Raw genomic sequence first — 18,445 nt, 5'->3', positions numbered from 1 at the left:
CCTTGGAAACAAACAGAGATCATTCTGTTGTTTTTGACATTGCATCCAACTACTGCATTTCGGACTCTTTTGTTGACCATAATGGCCACTCCATTTCTTCTGAGGGATTCCTGCCTGCAGTAGTAGATATAATGGTCATCTGAGTTAAATTCACCCATTGCATTTAGAACTAACACCCAAAAAATATGTCCTTTTCATTATAGGGGACTGGAATGCAAAACGTAGGAAGTCAAGAAACACCTGGAGTAACAGGCAAATTTGGCCTTGGAACACAGAATGAAGCAGGGCAAAGACTAATAGAGTTTTGCCAAGAAAATGCACTGGTCATAGCAAACACCCTCTTCCAACAACACAAGAGAAGACTCATGGACATCACCAGATGGTCAACACCGAAATCAGATTGATTATATTCTTTGCAGCCAAAGATGGAGAAGCTCTATATAGTCAACAAAAACAAGACCAGGGGCTGACTGTGGCTCAGATCATGAAATCCTTATCACCAAATTCAGACTGAAATTGAAGAAAGTAGGGAAAACCACTAGACCATTCAGGTATGACCTAAATCAAATCCCTTATGATTATACAGTGGAAGTGAGAAATAGATTTAAGGGCCTAGATCTGATAGATAGAGTGCCTGATGAACTATGGATGGAGGTTTGTGACAATGTACAGGAGACAGGGATCAAGACCATCCCCATGGAAAAGAAGTGCAAAAAGGCAAAATGGCTGTCTGGGGAGGCCTTACAAATAGCTGTGAAAAGAAGAGAAGCGAAAAGCAAAGGAGAAAAGGAAAGATATAAGCATCTGAATACAGAGTTCCAAAGAATAGCAAGGAGAGATAAGAAAGCCTTCCTCAGTGATCAATGCAAAAAAATAGAGGAAAACAACAGAATGGGAAAGACTAGAGATCTCTTCAAGAAAATTAGAGATACCACGGGAACATTTCATGCAAAGATGGGCTCAGTAAAGGAGAGAAATGGTATGGACCTAACAGAAGCAGAAGACATTAAGAAGAGGTGGCAAGAATACACAGAAGAACTGTACAAAAAAGATCTTCACGACCCAGATAATCACGATGGTGTGATCACTGACCTAGAGCCAGATATCCTGGAATGTGAAGTCAAGTGGGCCTTAGAAAGCATCACTACGAACAAAGCTAGTGGAGGTGATAGAATTCCACTTGAGCTATTTCAAATCCTGAAAGATGATGCTGTGAAAGTGTAGTACTCTATATGCCAGCAAATTTGGAAAACTCAACAGTGGCCACGGGACTGGAAAAGGTCAGTTTTCATTCCAATCCCAAAGAAAGGCAATGCCAAAGAATGCTCAAACTACCTCACAATTGCACTCATCTCACACGCTAGTAAAGTAATGCTCAAAATTCTCCAAGCCAAGCTTCAGCAATACGTGAACCGTGAACTTCCAGATATTCAAGCTGGTTTTAGAAAAGGCAGAGGAACCAGAGATCAAGTTGCCAACATTTGCTGGATCATGGAAAAAGCAAGAGAGTTCCAGAAAAACATCTATTTCTGCTTTATTGACTATGCCAAAGCCTTTGACTGTGTGGATCACAATAAACTGTGGAAAATTCTGAAAGAGATGGGAATACCAGACCACCTGACCTGCCTCTTGAGAAATCTGTATGCAGGTCAGGAAGCAACAGTTAGAACTGGACATGGAACAACAGACTGGTTCCAAATAGGAAAAGGAGTACGTCAAGGCTGTATATTGTCACCCTGTTTATTTAACTTCTATGCAGAGTACATCATGAGAAATGCTGGGCTGGAAGAAGCACAAGCTGGAATCAAGATTGCTGGGAGAAATATCAATAACCTCAGATATGCAGACAACACCACCCTTATGGCAGAAAGTGAAGAAGAACTAAAAAGCCTCTTCATGAAAGTGAAAGAGGAGAGTGAAAAAGTTGGCTTAAAGCTCAACATTCAGAAAACTAAGATCATGGCATCTGGTCCCATCACTTCATGGCAAATAGATGGGGAAACAGTGGAAACAGTGTCAGACTTTATTTTTGGGGGCTCCAAAATCAGTGCAGATGGTGATTGCAGCCATGAAATTAAAAGACACTTACTCCTTGAAAGGAAAGTTATGACCAACCTAGATAGCATATTCAAAAGCAGAGACATTACTTTGCCAACAAAGGTCCATCTAGTCAAGGCTATGGTTTTTCCAGTGGTCATGTAGAGTTGGACTGTGAAGAAGGCTGAGCGCCAAAGAATTGATGCTTTTGAACTGTGGTGTTGGAGAAGACTCTTGAGAATCCCTTGGACTGCAAGGAGATCCAACCAGTCCATTCTGAAGGAGATCAGCCCTGGGATTTCTTTGGAAGGAATGATGCTAAAGCTGAAACTCCAGTACTTTGCCACCTCATGCGAAGAGTTGACTCATTGGAAAAGACTCTGATGCTGGGAGGGACTGGGGGCAGGAGGAGAAGGGGACGACAGAGGATGAGATGGCTAGATGGCATCACTGACTCGATGGACGTGAGTCTAGTGAACTCTGGGAGTTGGTGATGGTCAGGGAGGCCTGGCATGCTGTGATTTATGGGGTCACAAAGAGTCGGACATGACTGAGCAACTGAACTGAACTGAAGGATTTCTTTAAATAGCCATCAGTGTGTCATTATCTTTCCTTTGAAAAGAATAGTAGCCATGGGGAGATGGCCTTAGGGGTAGGAGGGGCAGTCATTTAGCTTGTGGCTGTATGAAGTTGAGTTTCACTCTAGGTCTCCTTAGACTTAGCTCTCACTGGCCCTGATATTGGTTCATGGAATTTCAAAGAAAGGATCCTTTCTGGATATCACGGTCAGTTTCAGCTCTCATGAGCTCAAGTACTGGACTGTTACCCTTTACTTTTCATGGTTCTCATCTCCCGTCTGGCTCTTCCTTACCTGCTGATGTATTAAATCTGTTTCAGCAGAGTAGCAAGGGCAGGACACCTATTCTTAGGGACTTTATTTGGTTGGTCAGTGAGAAATTGCAGAGCAAAGTGTAATATTTTCCTAGTTCCCATTGCCGTCCCTGATCAGGGCAATTGATGGTGTTGGTGGTGACAGACATGGAGAATGTGATAGAAACATATTTTGAGGTGATCCTTGCCCATGGCCATCCCCAATCTATTTTAGGATGTATATCTAACTTTTAACCACAGGTGTCTGAACCAGGTTCAAGTTTCCTGTGTGTAGCTGGGGTGCAGCTGGTGTACTTCTGCCTTAGACAGGTGGGCTGGATGGCAGCCTGGGAGTGAGGGGCCCCAGAAACTGGGCTGGCTTCATGGGTGTCTGGCTATGAAGCCCCACAAATTCCATGCCTAAAAGGGCTCCAGCTGAAGTTTAAGGCTCTTCTGTCACTGTCTTGAAATTATTAATAATTTTTGAATGTTTATACATTTTAATTTTTCACAGGGCCCCCACCTTAGTCTGCTGAGGCTTCCATAACAAAATGCAATTGACTGGGTAGCTTAGAAACAACAGAAACTTATTTCTCACAGTCCTGGAGGTTGGAAGTCAGAGATCAGGAAGCCAGCATGGTCAGGTGCGGGCCCTCTTTGGGGGCTGCAGACTTGGTGGTGTTTTCTCATGTGGGGGAAGGGGTGAGGGGGTCTCCCAGTGTCTTTCTCACTCACAAGTGTAGCTCTGCTCTCATGACCTAACCACCTACTAGAGTTTCCAACCCCTGATACGGTCCTGATACTTAGGGCATTAGGGTTTCAACATGTGAATTTGAGGGAGACACATTCACATCATAGCAGTCCCACATTTATGCAGCCAGTCCTGGCTAAGTACAATCAGACAAATTTGGATTCAAATTTGGGCTCAGCTACTTGTTAGCCATGAGATCATGAGTAAAACCTTACCTGAACTTCTGGGCCTCAGTGTCTTCATCAGTTAAATGGGACTATTTCCTCCTTATGAGAAACATTTATGTGAGAAAACATAGTTTAAAGAATGAGCATGGTACCAGGCACACTGATGAGATCTTGCTATCTATGACTCCATCCATCTATTAATTCACTTATCCAGACTGTTTGTCAGTTTATGTAAAATATTATGCTAGGTAGACCCTGTTTGGGATGCAGAATTGAGAAAAATGTGTTCTCAAAAAGTTGACAACATAATGGGAGAGATAAGACCCCCTCGGGCCACAATGGTCCCTTCCAATATAATTTAGACATAGTAATCACTTTGGAAACTGGTTATTATTTGCAGGGAGGTAGGGAGGAGGTAAGAGAAAAGTGAAGTGTAAAACTTAAGGATGAGAAGGTAAATTTTTAATTTCGGAGAGCCTGTGTCTTGGAGAAAAGTTGACGAGTGTAATCTTATTTTAGCCAATATACTAGGGAGGGAGAACATTGGTAATGTGGTTGAAGGGAGAGAGAGGAAGAAGGCCAGGAAGGGAGGTGACCAAGTCACAGATTGAGGAGAAAGAAAAGAGCAAAACTGGACCCAATAATGGGCTCGACTACAAAATGTTGGCTTAAAGCTCAACATTCAGAAAACTAAGATCATGGCATTTGGTCCCATCACTTCATGGGAAATAGATGGGGAAACAGTGGAAACAGTGTCAGACTTTATTTTTGGGGGCTCCCAAATCACTACAGAAGGTGATTGCAGCCATGAAATTAAAAGACGCTTACTCCTTGGAAGGAAAGTTATGACCAACCTAGATAGTATATTGAAAAGCAGAGATATTACTTTGCTAACAAAGGTCCATTTAGTCAAGGGTATGGTTTTTTTCAGTGGTCATATATGGATGTGAGAGTTGGACTGTGAAGAAAGCTGAGCGCCAAAGAATTGATGCTTTTGAACTGTGGTGCTGGAGAAGACTCTTGAGAGTCCCTTGGACTGCAAGGAGATCCAACCAGTCCATCCTAAAGGAGGTGAGTCCTGGGTGTTCATTGGAAGGAATGATGTTGAAGCTGAAACTCCAGTACTTTGGCCACCTCATGCGAAGAGTTGACTCATTGGAAAAGACCCTGATGCTGGGAGGGATTGGGGGCAGGAGGAGAAGGGGACAACAGAGGATGAGATGGCTGGATGGCATCACCGACTCTATGGACATGGGTTTGAATGAACTCCAGGAGTTGGTGATGGACAGGGAGGCCTGGCGTGCTGTGATTCACGAGGTCGCAAAGAGTCAGACACGACTGAGCGACTGAACTGAACTGAACTAAATGTAACACTCTCATTGTCAAACCAAGCGATGGGCTTTAAATAATAGATTTCTGGTTTTAACCAAAACAGCTTTTATCAGGTTAAACATGAAAGCAGACTAGCAAGGCCATACATGGGGAAATTTACCATCTTGGTTTAATAAACGCGTTTACGTGCTGTGTTGAAACAGTGCAACTTCCTTAATCCAATATCTGATGAAGGAGCAAGGAGAGAAGAATTAATTTGCCACACACTAATTAAAGAGGGGTATGCACTGTATATACAGTGAAAGTCTCTGAAATGAATATTTGATAAACAATATCTGGTAAATTAAAAACCTGAAATGTTAAATTAAATGCAAATTAAAAATCTGGAATGTTAGATTAATTAAATACAGAAAACTGCATCAAATAACATTACAGGTCTCAGTTAAATCAGGGAGAAAAAAAAGCCAAGTTACCCAGCATCACATCTTGTCAGCATGTGCTTCTGATTCACCTGTTGGGAATAAATGAGGGCTGACAGGAGTGCTGGCTTTATTTGTGAATTACATGTGGCATGCAGGAACACTTTTACTTGTGAAGCTAAGTCAGGAATAAATTGAACTTTTTACTTTATCATGGAAAAAATGCTAGGAGATTTATTCAAGTCACTAGGTTTTCTTCTAGCTTGAGATAAGGACAAATTGTTACTACATAGAAGGACCTCTCTAAGGCAGTGATTCACACTGTGTGGAGGCCGAGTTTATATTTGATGTGCAGCAGAGGAGTGAGCTTGGAGAAGCAGGCTCAGAATGTTCCTGGAGACCTGCCTCTTGCTGTGGCTTTTCTCTGGAAGAAGGACTGAAATGTCTCAGTTGTCCTATGGACATGAGCCACATGGCCCTGTAAAGACATCTAATAGGTGAGGCCAGACACACTTTCTTCTTTTTCGAGAAGAGGAGATGTCTCTAAACCATCACCTATTGTCATCTGACAGTTTCAACACAATCAATTTCAGCAGGTCCTTTGGATTCGAAATTCTGCTCTTGCCACTGACTACTGGATGATTCTGGGCAGGACACTCCTTTTCCTTTTCCTATTTTCCCACCTGTTAGCTAAGGTTGGGGATACTGACACTGCAGAGAGTCGCTGGCAGAAATAACAAATAAGCCTGAGTGCTTTATAATTTTGGTTCTAACTTTTGTAAATTAATGAGCATTCTAAAGCTGTCACAGACTGCCAAAGTAGTTTTGCTTAGTCTAAGTCTCTGGGTGTGTATGAACACTTGAGATATATAATTTATTTTTTAAAATGAATAAAGGTATGTTTAGTGGATTGGAAAATTCACAAAATAGATTATTTTCACCTTCTATTGGGTTGCATAATACCTTGTTCATATCTCTGTTTTGGCACTTTTCGGGGGCACTTATTTTGCATTGCCATGTTTTCAAACCTCTTAAATTGCATTCATTTAAAATAACACCAGTAATATATGAAGAGATTCTCTTTAAAATATTAAAAAAATACAGATAAAGATAAAGACTCTTGGACCAAAACCTACAAGCGACATATATCCCCATTGTTGGTTTGGTGTGTATTCTTTTAGACCTTTTACTTTACATGTGTTTACAAATATATAAACCTAGAGAAATACATAATTTTTAAGTTAAAAAAGTGTTTATGTAAGTATTTTTTGTGCTGTATCCATTATTTGACAACTTGCTTATTTTTTTCTAAACTGTACAATGTCTTGAGAATCTTGTATCTTTGAATTATAGGTGTATTTCATCCTTCCTTCACTGCTGCACAGCATGCCATGGCTGTATTGTAACTTATTTAACTATTTCTGTATTGATGACGCATATGTTGTTTCCAATTCTTTGCTAACATACAACAATATTTCTCTAGAAATATAATGGAGAAATAGAGTCTATGGTAGGCATGTTTAAAAGTGTAACACTTTAAATATTTTAAATGTACGGTGTTGCAGAAAAACCAGAATGAACTTTTTGGCCACCCCAGTAGATTCTGCTGACTTGCCTTTGAAAGTGCATGAGCAGCTTTATGGTCTCACTAGTAACATATAAGAATATTTGCTTTCCCACAGCCTCAAGACTGAATACTACCAGATATGTTAACTTTTGAATATGGATGGAACCAAGAAGGTTTATATTTTTATTGGTCATTTGTAGCTGATATAATCTTAACTGGTGCATATGGGTGCTATTCCAGGTGAAGGGTTCAAGGGAGGCCTTTTGGAAAAAGAGGTCATTTGAACTGAGTCTTTAAGGAAAGAAGAGATAGCATGTGAAAGAAAAAGTAAATCACTGGAGACAGGAAAAGAGGGGACCCAAGTGACTCCTGCTGAGCTTTCCTCAGCAGCTGAGAACAGGGTGAGGAAGAAGTAGGGAGAAAGCTGGACTGTCCTTGCCTTGGAGTCTGGCTTGTTTGCCATACCTTTCCCAATACACTGTGAACAACAAAGGCTGTGCTTGCAGCCAGGAGTCAATGGATCCAGAGATGGGGGTGACTTGTTCACTGGGGAGAAATAAACTGTTGAGGGCTCATTCAGTTACATATCTGGTGGGTGATGTTGGCTGTAGCCTGGGAACCCAGCTGGGTCTATTGGCCAGAGCATCTTCTTAGGGCTTCTTTGTCTGGCTGTTTTTGATGTCTTTACAGCATGGTAGTTAGGTCCTAGGAGTGAATATTCCAGAAGAACCAGGGAGAAGCTATATCATCTTGTAAGATTAGTGTCAGAAGTCACATAGCATCACTTCTGCAACAAACAAAAGCCCAGATTTGAGGGAATGGAACATAAACCCCACATCTTTTATATTTATTTATTTATTTGGTTGTGCCAGGTCTTGGCTGAGGCACTTGGAATCTTTTTTCTTTGTTGCTGCATGTGAGATCTAGTTCCCTGACCAAAAATTGAACCAAGCCCCTCTGCATTGGGAATGTGGAGTCTTAGCCACTGGACCACCAGGGAAATTCCATAAACCCCTCATTTTGGTGGGAGAAGCTTCAGTACATTATAGTAAGAGCATATCGGATGGCGGATAGCGTTGCAGCCATTTTTGGAAAAATATCATCCCTCAGAATTTTGTGGTTGCTGTTTAGTCACTAAATCATGTCCAATTCAGGCTCCTCTGTCCAGTGGAATTCTCTAGGTAAGCATACCGGAGTGGGTTGCCATTTCCTTCTCCAGGGGATCTCTTTGACCCAGGAACTGAACCCTCGTCTCCTGCATTGCAAGTGGACTCTTTGCCACTGAGCCACTGGGGGAGTCCATCTCCCAGAATATATTTCCCTTAAAGAGACACTGAAATCCTTATGAGAAACCCATTGCTGAAAAGAGTGATAATCTTCCACAGGGAGCTTGATGTATGAAACATTCCATCGTAGAAGATAATGTGATAATTGATTTGATATTGAGGAGGCTTGAGTTATGGTCTTAGTTTTACCATTATGTTATCCTTTAAAATTGGGACCATTATGTAACATCTTCAGGCTTCAGTTTTCTCACCTGTAACTAAGAAGGTGATGACTTCTACTTCTAAACATAGATAAAGCGGATCACAATTAGCCCATATATTTCGGATGGCTTGCTAGCTTTCTGCATCAACCTGAGAGAGCTTGTGATCTCTTTTCTAAACAACACATAGATCAGATGGTGCTTGATAGCAAGAGATTTGAGAACATCCAGCGTCACAATGATATATTTGTAACTGAGATAGAGTTGGAATTTCCTTTGAGAAAGTTTACAAGTTGAAGGCTCAGATTTAATGAATTTTTTGAAAAGTCCATTAAAAATCCATCAAATGTTGCCATGGAGATATTCTGGATTAAATATTAGACCAGAGTCTAAACTGATAGTTTAAAATAATTCCCCTAGTTACAAATAATATCAGATCAGTTTTTAAACTAACTCAATTAGCGAGACTATGTACTAGATTTTAAGGATCATTCCTATATGATAAAATCAGACCATTTAAGAGAGAAGAGGGGCGGGCAACTGAATTAGCCTTAATGGCACTTACAAAGTTTCTTCTTTCTTAAGTACTCGGTTAATCCCAGGCAGGAAACAATACTGGTTCGTTTTAGTCACTCTGTTGTATCTGACTCTTTGTGACCTCATGGACTGTAGCACACCAGGCTTCTCTGTTCATCACCAACTCCCAAAGCTTGCTCAAACTCATGTCGATCAAGTCAGTGATGATGTCAATCAAGTCAGGGATGTCATCCAACCATCTCATCCTCTGTCATCCCTTTCATCTCCTTCCTTCAATCGTGCCCAGCATCGGGGTCTTTTCCAGTGAGTCAGTTCTTCGCATCAGGTGGCCAAACTATTGGAGTTTCAGTTTCAGCATCAGTCTTTCCAAAGAATATTCAGGACTGATCTCCTTTAGGATTGATTGGTTGGATCTCCTTGCAATCCAAGGAACTCTCAAGAGTCTTCTCCAACACCACAGTTCAGAAGCATCAGTTCTTTGGTTCTCAGCCTTATGTATGGTCTAAGTGTCACATTCATACATGACTACTGGAAAAACCATAGCTTTGACTATACAGACTTTTGTTGGCAATGTGATGTCTCTGTTTTTTAATATGCTGTCTAGGTTTGTCATAGCTTTTGTTCCAAGGAGCAAGTGTCTTTTAATTTCATGGCTGCAGTCACCGTCTATGTCTGCAGTGATTTTGGAGCCCAAGAAAATAAAGTCTGTCACTGTTTCCATTATTTCCCCATTTATTTGCCATGAAGTGATGTGACCAAGGTCATGATCTTCATTTTTTTGAATGCTGAGTTTTAAGCCAGCTTTTTCAGTCTCCTCTTTTACCTTCATCAAGAGGCTCTTTAGTTCTTCTTCACTTTCTGCCATAAGGGTGGTGTCATCTGCATATCTGAGGTTATTGATATTTTTCTCTGCAATCTTGATTCCAGCTTGTGCTTCATCCAGCCTGGTATTTTGCATGATATATTCTGCATGTAAGTTAAATAAGCAGGGTGACAATATTTAGCCTTGACGTACTCCTTTCCCAATTTGGAACCAGTCTGTTATTTCATGTCCAGTTCTAACTGTTGCTTCTTGACCTGCATACAGATTTCTCAGGAGGCAGGTAAGGTGGCCTAGTAGTTCCATTTCTTTAAGAATTTTCCACAGTTTGTTGTGATCTACCCAAAGATTTTGGCGTAGTCAATGAAGCAGAAGTGGATGTTTTTCTGGAACTTTCTTGCTTTTTCTATGATCCAATGGATGTTGGCAATTTGATCTCTGGTTCTCTGCTCTTTCTAAATCCAGCTGGAACATCTGGAAATTCACAGTTGACATAAAATTGAAGCCTCACTTGGAGAATTTTGAGCATCACTTTGCTAGGGTGTGAAATGAGTGCAATTGCGCGGTAGTTTGAACATTCCTTGGCGTTGCCTTTCTTTGGGATTGGAATGAAAACTGACCTTTTCCAGTCCTGTGGCAACTGCTGAGTTTTCCCAATTTGCTGTTACATTAGGTGCAGCACTTTCACAGCCTCATCTTTTAGGATTTAAAATAGTTCGGCTGAAATTCCATCACCTCCACTAGCTTTGTTCATAGTGATGCTTCCTAAAGCCCACTTGACTTCACATTCCAGGATGTCTGGCTCTAGGTGAGTGATCACACTATCATGATTATCTGGGTCATGAAGACCTTTTTTGTACAGTTCTTCTGTGTATTCTTGCCACTTCTTAATATCTACTGCTTCTGTTAGGTCCATACCATTTCTGTCCTTTATTGAGCCCATCTTTGCATGAAATGTTCCCTTGGTATCTCTAATTTTCTTGAAGAGATCTCTAGTCTTTCCCATTCTATTGTTTTCCTCTATTTCTTTACATTGATCACTGAGGAAGGCTTTCTTATCTCTCCTTGGTATTCTTTGTAACTCTGCATTCAGATGGATTTATCTTTCCTTTTCTCCTTTACATTTAGTTTCTCTTCTTTTCTCAGCTATTTTCAAGGCCTCCTCAGATCTGTTTGCATTTTGCCTTTTTGCATTTCTTTTCTTGGGGATGGTCTTGATCACCACCTCCTGTACAATGTCATAGTTCCTCAGACACGCTATCAATCTAATCCCTTGAATATATTTATCACTTTCACTGTAAGGGATTTGATTTAGGTCATACCTGAATGGTCTAGTGGTTTTCCCTACTTTCTTCAATTTAAGTTTAAATTTTGCTTACTTTTAAATAAACAACATAGACTAATGTTTTTAAAGTAATACATCCCCTGAGACTAATGTTGAAATTGAGAAGAACCCATTAATAATTAAAGTTGCTTCACTCCTTCAATGAAAAATGAAGACTGTAGATAAGACTCTCTCTAAATAAAAATATTTTATATGTGTACATATACTTGTGGGTGTACACATTGACATGTCTTTTTTATGTACACACTGTGTGTGATAACATTCTAGGGTACATGAGGTAGAAAGTAGAGCATGATGCAAACGAGTAAAACATCAAATGTATGAAGATACTTATCAAAGTCTCAGATTAAATGCAACTCAAGGAACAACTACAAGGGTATGATCTGTTTAATAAGCTATCTTGTGTATGGAAATAAAACATATAGAAGAACTTAAGACACAAACCCCTCCCAGAACATGCATGTGCATGCATATTCACAATTAAAGAATTACTGCAATTAATATCAATCCTTTGCTTTCCTTTTCTCTTTAGTACTAAGCCAATTCTATCTTGAGATTTTTTACTCATGAAGAAAAAAATGTCTCCATGTTTGTGGACCATACTCCCCCCACCCAAGCACAACATGAGATTGGTCCAAAAATAAAGTTGCAGATTTGCATTCTGTAGTAATTAAAAAGGAAACTTCCTATATACAAGTAACTTTTCCCTGTAGGTATAGTCAATTTCCCACAGCAATAGAAGATATAATTATACTGATGTAAATCACAGCCAGATGCCTGGGAGGGATTGGCCTTTCACCTTCTTTAATTCATTGAAAGATCTTATCTTTTTGACAGGTACTGTCAGGCAGAGCAAGGGGCTGGGAGGCAGTATATTTTTCTGGTAACTAATTTGCTTGGAGGAAAAAAGTATTCGTTGCAAACACTCGAAAGCAGTGAGATAATCCAGGTTTAGCAGAAAATTCTCTACCTCTTTTTTCTGGGAGGGGGCACCTTAATAATTGTCCTTGTGTGCCCTGTCCTGGCTCCCTCTCTGTCCTCTCGGTCTCTCTCTCCTCCATAAAACACTAACCATTCTTTTGGGCCTCATGTTTCCAAAATATTTGTAAAGAAATGTGTATATATTTACACACACATATTTTTTTCTTCTTCTTTAGGATGAATCCTGTTGCCAGCTTTTTGGTTTTATATTGTTTGTACAGAAAAATTAACACTGGAAAAAGCCACGTTCTGAGAAGGACTTTCTACCCCAACCACATCTGACTTCCTTTCACAGTTGCTTCTGGGTTTGCTTCTTCTATTCAAGAGTCATGCATTTTCTTTTGGGCAAAACCACCCAGAGTATAAAGTTGGATGTCTAGGATCGCATGAGAGTCAAAGCAGCTCCAGTGACTGATGGGAGTTGGTGCGGAGAACCCAAGAAGCGGAAGGAGATGGAGCATCAGCCACCCAACTGGAAATGAAAACATGCTTTAAGTTTGGTAGTTTCTCCTACCCTCCCCCACATTCCTTTTATTTCTGTGGCAAAACTTGAAACAAAGCTACAGTAAAAATGCTTTTCATTTGGTGGGTGGTGGAGGTTCTGACTCAGTTTTTGCAAACATGACATTGCTTGAACCCTGAGATGAATGCTCCCATGGGATTCTGGAGAAACAAAGCTGCCTGCTCCGTCGCATGGCATGGTCCCTTTGGGAATTCCAGCCGAGCTGGGGCGGTGGCCTCACAGGTGCAGGTCTTCTGAGGCACCTGAATGGAAGCGCCGAAGTTCAAAGAGGTTTTGAACTTTAGATTCAGGCTTTCTTGCTTGCATTTAGCCCATTTGGATATCAGGTTTAATTAAGTCTGGATCTACTAAAGCAGAATTTCCCAACTCTCTCACTAATAAACTAGATTATGTTAGTAGAGAAAGTACCCAATACAAGTTTTTTTTTTTTTTCCGGCCTCATCCTGAGGCATGTGGGATATTAGTTCTCCTGCCAGGGATGGAACCCGTACTTCCTGCAGTGGAAGTGTGGAGTCTTAATCTCTGAACTGCCAGGGAAATCCCCAGTATAGGGAATTATTAAATAAATTATAATATGTCCATATAATGGGATAGTACATAGCTATTAAAAGTGGAGCAATAGAAGATAATGTAAAAGTTTCATGATATGTTGTTATACAACCAAAAAAAATTATAAATCTGTGATACAATATTATCCCAGTTTGGGGGAAAATGGAAAGATAAAGAAGGGGAAAAGGTAAATCCATATAGAAAGATTGGAAGATGAATTCCAAAATGTTAAAGTGCTAGCCTGGCATTAGTTGTCTATGCTCTGTGGGACAGCATGGAATTTAATTTTTTCTTTATGTTTATCTGAATTTGAAGATACAGAGAATATGTGTTACTTTGGTAGTAATAATAATGATAATACTATAATTTAAGAAAAGAAACATTATATGGTACTCTTAGAGCTTCTCAGCTTTAGCATCAGCCCTGGGTGTTCTTTGGAAGAAATGATGCTAAAGCTGAAACTCCAGTACTTTGGCCACCTCATGCAAAGAGTTGACTCATTGGAAAAGACTCTGATGCTGGGAGGGATTGGGAGCGGGAGGAGAAGGGGACGACAGAGGATGAGATGGCTGGATGGCATCACTGACTCGATGGACGTGAGTCTGAGTGAACTCTGGGAGATGGTGATGGACAGGGAGGCCTGGTGTGCTGCGATTCATGCGGTTGCAAAGAGTTGGACACGACTGAGTGACTGAACTGAACTCAGAGCTTCTCACTTTTGTGTTTGGCAGTTGGCATCTTGTGGCATAATTATGGAAAGATCAAATGGCAGAAAGTACCCAGAAATTCTCTTAAAAAGCCATAGCCTTTACTATGTTGCCATTCATGCTCATTCCCAGTTCCAAGTCCATGTGATGGTAGATAAAGACATTGGCTGGGTCCTGGTTTATATGTGGGGGTTTGAGGTTTCATAAGCCAGGGTGACACTGACTTTGTCACAGAAAGGAAATATTTTATCCAAGTATTTGTTGCTGATGAATATTCTGAGGATGAAAAAATTATTGTCCAAATGTTTGAGGTTAAATAGTTCATTTATTCCCAGTCAACACGGTAGTCTATTTTAGTGTTCAGAAATACTGAGTAGAGACTTTGCCAACTCTTTGTCTTAGAGATATGCAGTGGGTGAATGGACAGTTGGCCTCATTGCTGAGTGGCAGCGTTTTAGGTGAGCCATGGAACCGTGAATTCAGCGTCCCCTCATGCCCCATTGGCTAAGTGAGCTCTCATCTGACATTTTTGGTCAACAAAGCCTTTGGCTTCACTAGACTAGGAGGCAGACTATTATGTACTCACGGTCCTCTGTGGAGGCATTCCACATGCTTTATCTCATCTCTACACAAACTCTGCAAGGTGGACGTGATTATCCTTCCCCTTACAGACAAGGAAACTGAGGCTCAGAGAACTTAAGTCATTAGTCTTGAAACTTCCAGTGCTTGGAATCCAAATCTGTCTGGCTGAAAACCTGATGCCAGTACAATCACTAATACCATGATTTCATTGTATTCACAATCCCCCAGCCTTGATTATTTTCAAGTGGCCTATTTAAATCCTTATCAGTTTATACTGTTATGTTGGCCCTTTCACTTTCTTTCCTCCTTACTTTTATCCATTCTGTTTTATTTCTCTCTCTTTTTTAATCTTTTAAACAAAGAAAAACATTTAAATTGAAGAAAATGTATCAGGCAATTTCATTCATTGTGCTCTACTCTGTAGCCTACCAAAGATATCATTTGCTCCATTTAAAAAGGTAAGGGACTTCCTCTGTGGTCCAGTAATTAAGAACCAACCTTGCAATGTGGGGCATGTGGGTTCAATCCTTGGTCAGGGAGTTAAGCTCCCACATGCCTTGGAGCAGCTAAACCCGAGAGCCGTAAGAGACCCTGTGCACCACAACACAGACTGTGTGCCTCAACTGGGACCTGATGCAGCCAAATAGATAAATATTTAACAAAGTAAAAGTTATGCAGCTGTGGCTTCTCATTTTCAACCCAGGTTATTGTATTAAACTTTTACTTTACTGATGGGAGAAGGGTAAGATAAAAATTAACAAATATAGATACCATTTATTTTCAAAAACCCCTCTTTATTAAGGAAGATTTTTAAACAAATATAAATAGAAAAATAGTATAATGAAACCCCATGAACCCATCACACTCAGCTTCAACTCAGGAACATTCTTATTTCACCTAAATCCTCCATTCCCACGTCCCATATTATTTTGAAACAAACCCCAGATATCATACTGTTTCATCCATAGGTAATGAAGCACATATCTCAGAAAATAAAGCCTCTAAATAAAAACACAGAGTACTATTATCATATCTCAAAAAGTTAACAATAATTCTTTAATATCATCAAATACCTAGTCACTATTTTAATTTGCAATTGTCTCACAAATTTCCTTTTTTATAAGTTTATTGAAATCAGCGGTCATATGCAGTTCACACATGATTTGTTGATGTTTTTTGAATCTTTAATCTATATGTTTCTCTCCTTTCCCCCCTCTCTCTCTTCATGTGATGTTATTTATTTGCTGAAGAAATGAGACTGTTTGCCTGTAGAACTGTTCATTTCTGGATTTTGTAGACTGTATCCCTGCAGTGTACCTAACATATTCCTCTACTTTCCATCTGTGTTTCTTATAAATTGGTATGTGGATCTAGAGGCTTGGTCAGATTCAGGCACTTTGGGGACAGGGCACTGGACTAAGGGTCAGGAGACACTTTTGGTTCAAGCCCTGGCTCAGTTATTTCCAAGGACTCTAGACAAAATTGGATCTCTCTAGAAGCACAAGCTGGAATCAAGATTGCCGGGAGAAATATCAATAACCTCAGATATGCAGATGACACCACCCTTATGGCAGAAAGTGAAGAGGAACTAAAAAGCCTCTTGATGAAAGTGAAAGAGGAGAGTAAAAAAGTTGGCTTAAAGCTCAACATTCAGAAAACAAAGATCATGGCATCTGGTCCCATCACTTCATGGGAAATAGATGGGGAAACAGTGGAAACAGTGTCAGACTTTATTTTTTTGGGCTCTAAAATCACTGCAGATGGTGACTGCAGCCATGAAATTAAAAGACGCTTACTCCTTGGAAGGAAAGTTATGTCCAACCTAGATAGCATATTCAAAAGCAGAGACATTACTTTGTCAAGAAAGGTCTGTCTAGTCAAGGCTATGGTTTTTCCAGTAGTCATGTATGGATGTGAGAGTTGGACTGTGAAGAAGGCTGAGCGCGGAAGAATTGATGCTTTTGAACTGTGGTGTTGGAGAAGACTCTTGAGAGTCCCTTGGACTGCAAGGAGATCCAACCAGTCCATCCTAAAGGAGATGAGTCCTGGGTGTTCATTGGAAGGACTGATGCTGAAGCTGAAACTCCAATACTTTGGCCACCTCATGGGAAGAATTGACTCATTGGAAAAGACCCTGATGCTGGGAGGGATTGGGGACAGGAGGAGAAGGGGACAACAGAGGATGAGATGGCTGGATGGCATCACTGACTCGATGGACACAAGTTTGGGTAAACTCTGGGAGTTGGTGATGAACGGGGAGGTCTGGCATGCTGTGATTTGTGGGGTCGCAAAGAGTTGGACCCGACTGAGCGACTAAACTGAACTGAAGTCTCAGATACTCCATTTGTCAAATGATAATGGATACGCTTTTGCCATCTCTCCAGGATTGTGTTGAAAATCAAATAAGACCATGCCAGCTGATCCCCTTACAGCTTTATTCAAATGAAAAACATTTCAACTGATATTTATTTTTTTAATTGTGAAAAATACCATAGTTAAGAAAAAAATTTAAATTATGTATCATATCTTCTTAACACCTTATTTTTTATTTTTGCATATTTTTTCTGGTTATTATTCACATATCAAATTTTTATAGATTTGAAATCATGTTAGGATACCATTTTATACTTATTATTTGTAGCTTAATAATTTTTAATTAATATGGTTCTGGGTTGCTGTATTATCTTTATAAGTATTGTTTGTTAAAACCATGGTTGAACATTTAAGTGATTTCACTTTTACATATGAAACTGCCACAAACATATTTGTGCATGATTTATTTCCTTAGAATAAACCCCCAGGGATGTGATGACTGGGTGAAACTATATGGGCATTTTTATGGCTCTTAATAGATTTTGCCATATTGCTTTCCAAAGGCTAGTAACAATGAACCTGACACCAGCAATGAATGTGTGTCATTTAAAGTGATTATTTTAAATCAATTATTCACCAGCCATGTGTGAAGGCATGTCCCAGGATCCTTGTCTGCCAGGACCTTCCATTTCTGACTCATTCATTCATAAGAAATAAGTAAATAAAACAAAGAGACTGTGTATGATGAATAAACAAGAGTTCTAATAGTTCAGATTCTAGAAAAAAAAGTAGGTTGTTGTTGCATGTAATGCTCATTTGCCTGTTTGGTTTTATAGATTTGTTGATATTTTTCCAAATTTTCTGGAACATACAGAGAATCAATACATACTACATTATCTGAATCTTTTGTAAAAGTATATATAGAAATAAGATTTTTTTCTCATCCTCAGGATGAGATCATCAGGAGATTTCTTTTTTATACCAAGCAAAATCTTTTTTTTTTTTGGTTTTGTTTTAGGGCTGCTAGTTAGGTAGATTATGTTTCAAAAGAATGACCAAACTCTGAGTAGATACTAATATGCATGTATACTTTCAAATTATGGAATTATAGTAACATCTATCTTCTGTGCCTATAGATCTTTTAGCTTTCAAAGCTCTTTCACATGCTTTTCTTATGACCCTCACAGCATTGCCTGGGCTAGGTATGATGAGGAGACTGAGGTACAAGGAAACTTACCTAAGATTGCTTTCTTTCTGGGACTGCCAAGGCCTCCTGGCTATTTCCACTGAATTGTACAGTCTTTAAAAATACTCTCTTATGGGAATTTCCTGGTGGTCCAGTGGTTAGGATTCTAGGCTCTTGGGCTCTTGTTGCAGAAGGCCTGTTTGAGTTCTGTTCCTGGTCAGGGAACTGAAATCCCACTAGCAGTACAACCAAAAAAAAAAAGGTTAAAAAATA

At 39.9% G+C, this 18,445-nt stretch overlaps 1 long non-coding RNA gene across 1 annotated transcript; it reads left to right on the top strand.

Annotated features, from left to right (window-relative positions):
* The first annotated feature begins 209 nt into the window (after positions 1-209).
* On the top strand, positions 210-17,233 carry LOC139183633 (uncharacterized). The gene is made up of 3 exons (XR_011567186.1): positions 210-551; positions 4,757-4,896; positions 12,489-17,233. It is a non-coding gene; the product is annotated as an uncharacterized lncRNA (long non-coding RNA).
* The last annotated feature ends 1,212 nt before the right edge of the window (positions 17,234-18,445 follow it).

The sequence above is a fragment of the Bos indicus genome, chromosome 1 (genome assembly GCF_029378745.1).
Source record: "Bos indicus isolate NIAB-ARS_2022 breed Sahiwal x Tharparkar chromosome 1, NIAB-ARS_B.indTharparkar_mat_pri_1.0, whole genome shotgun sequence".
NCBI lineage: Eukaryota > Metazoa > Chordata > Mammalia > Artiodactyla > Bovidae > Bos > Bos indicus.
Note: the sequence above shows the minus strand (reverse complement) of the source record. Positions and strands in the feature narration are given on the sequence as shown.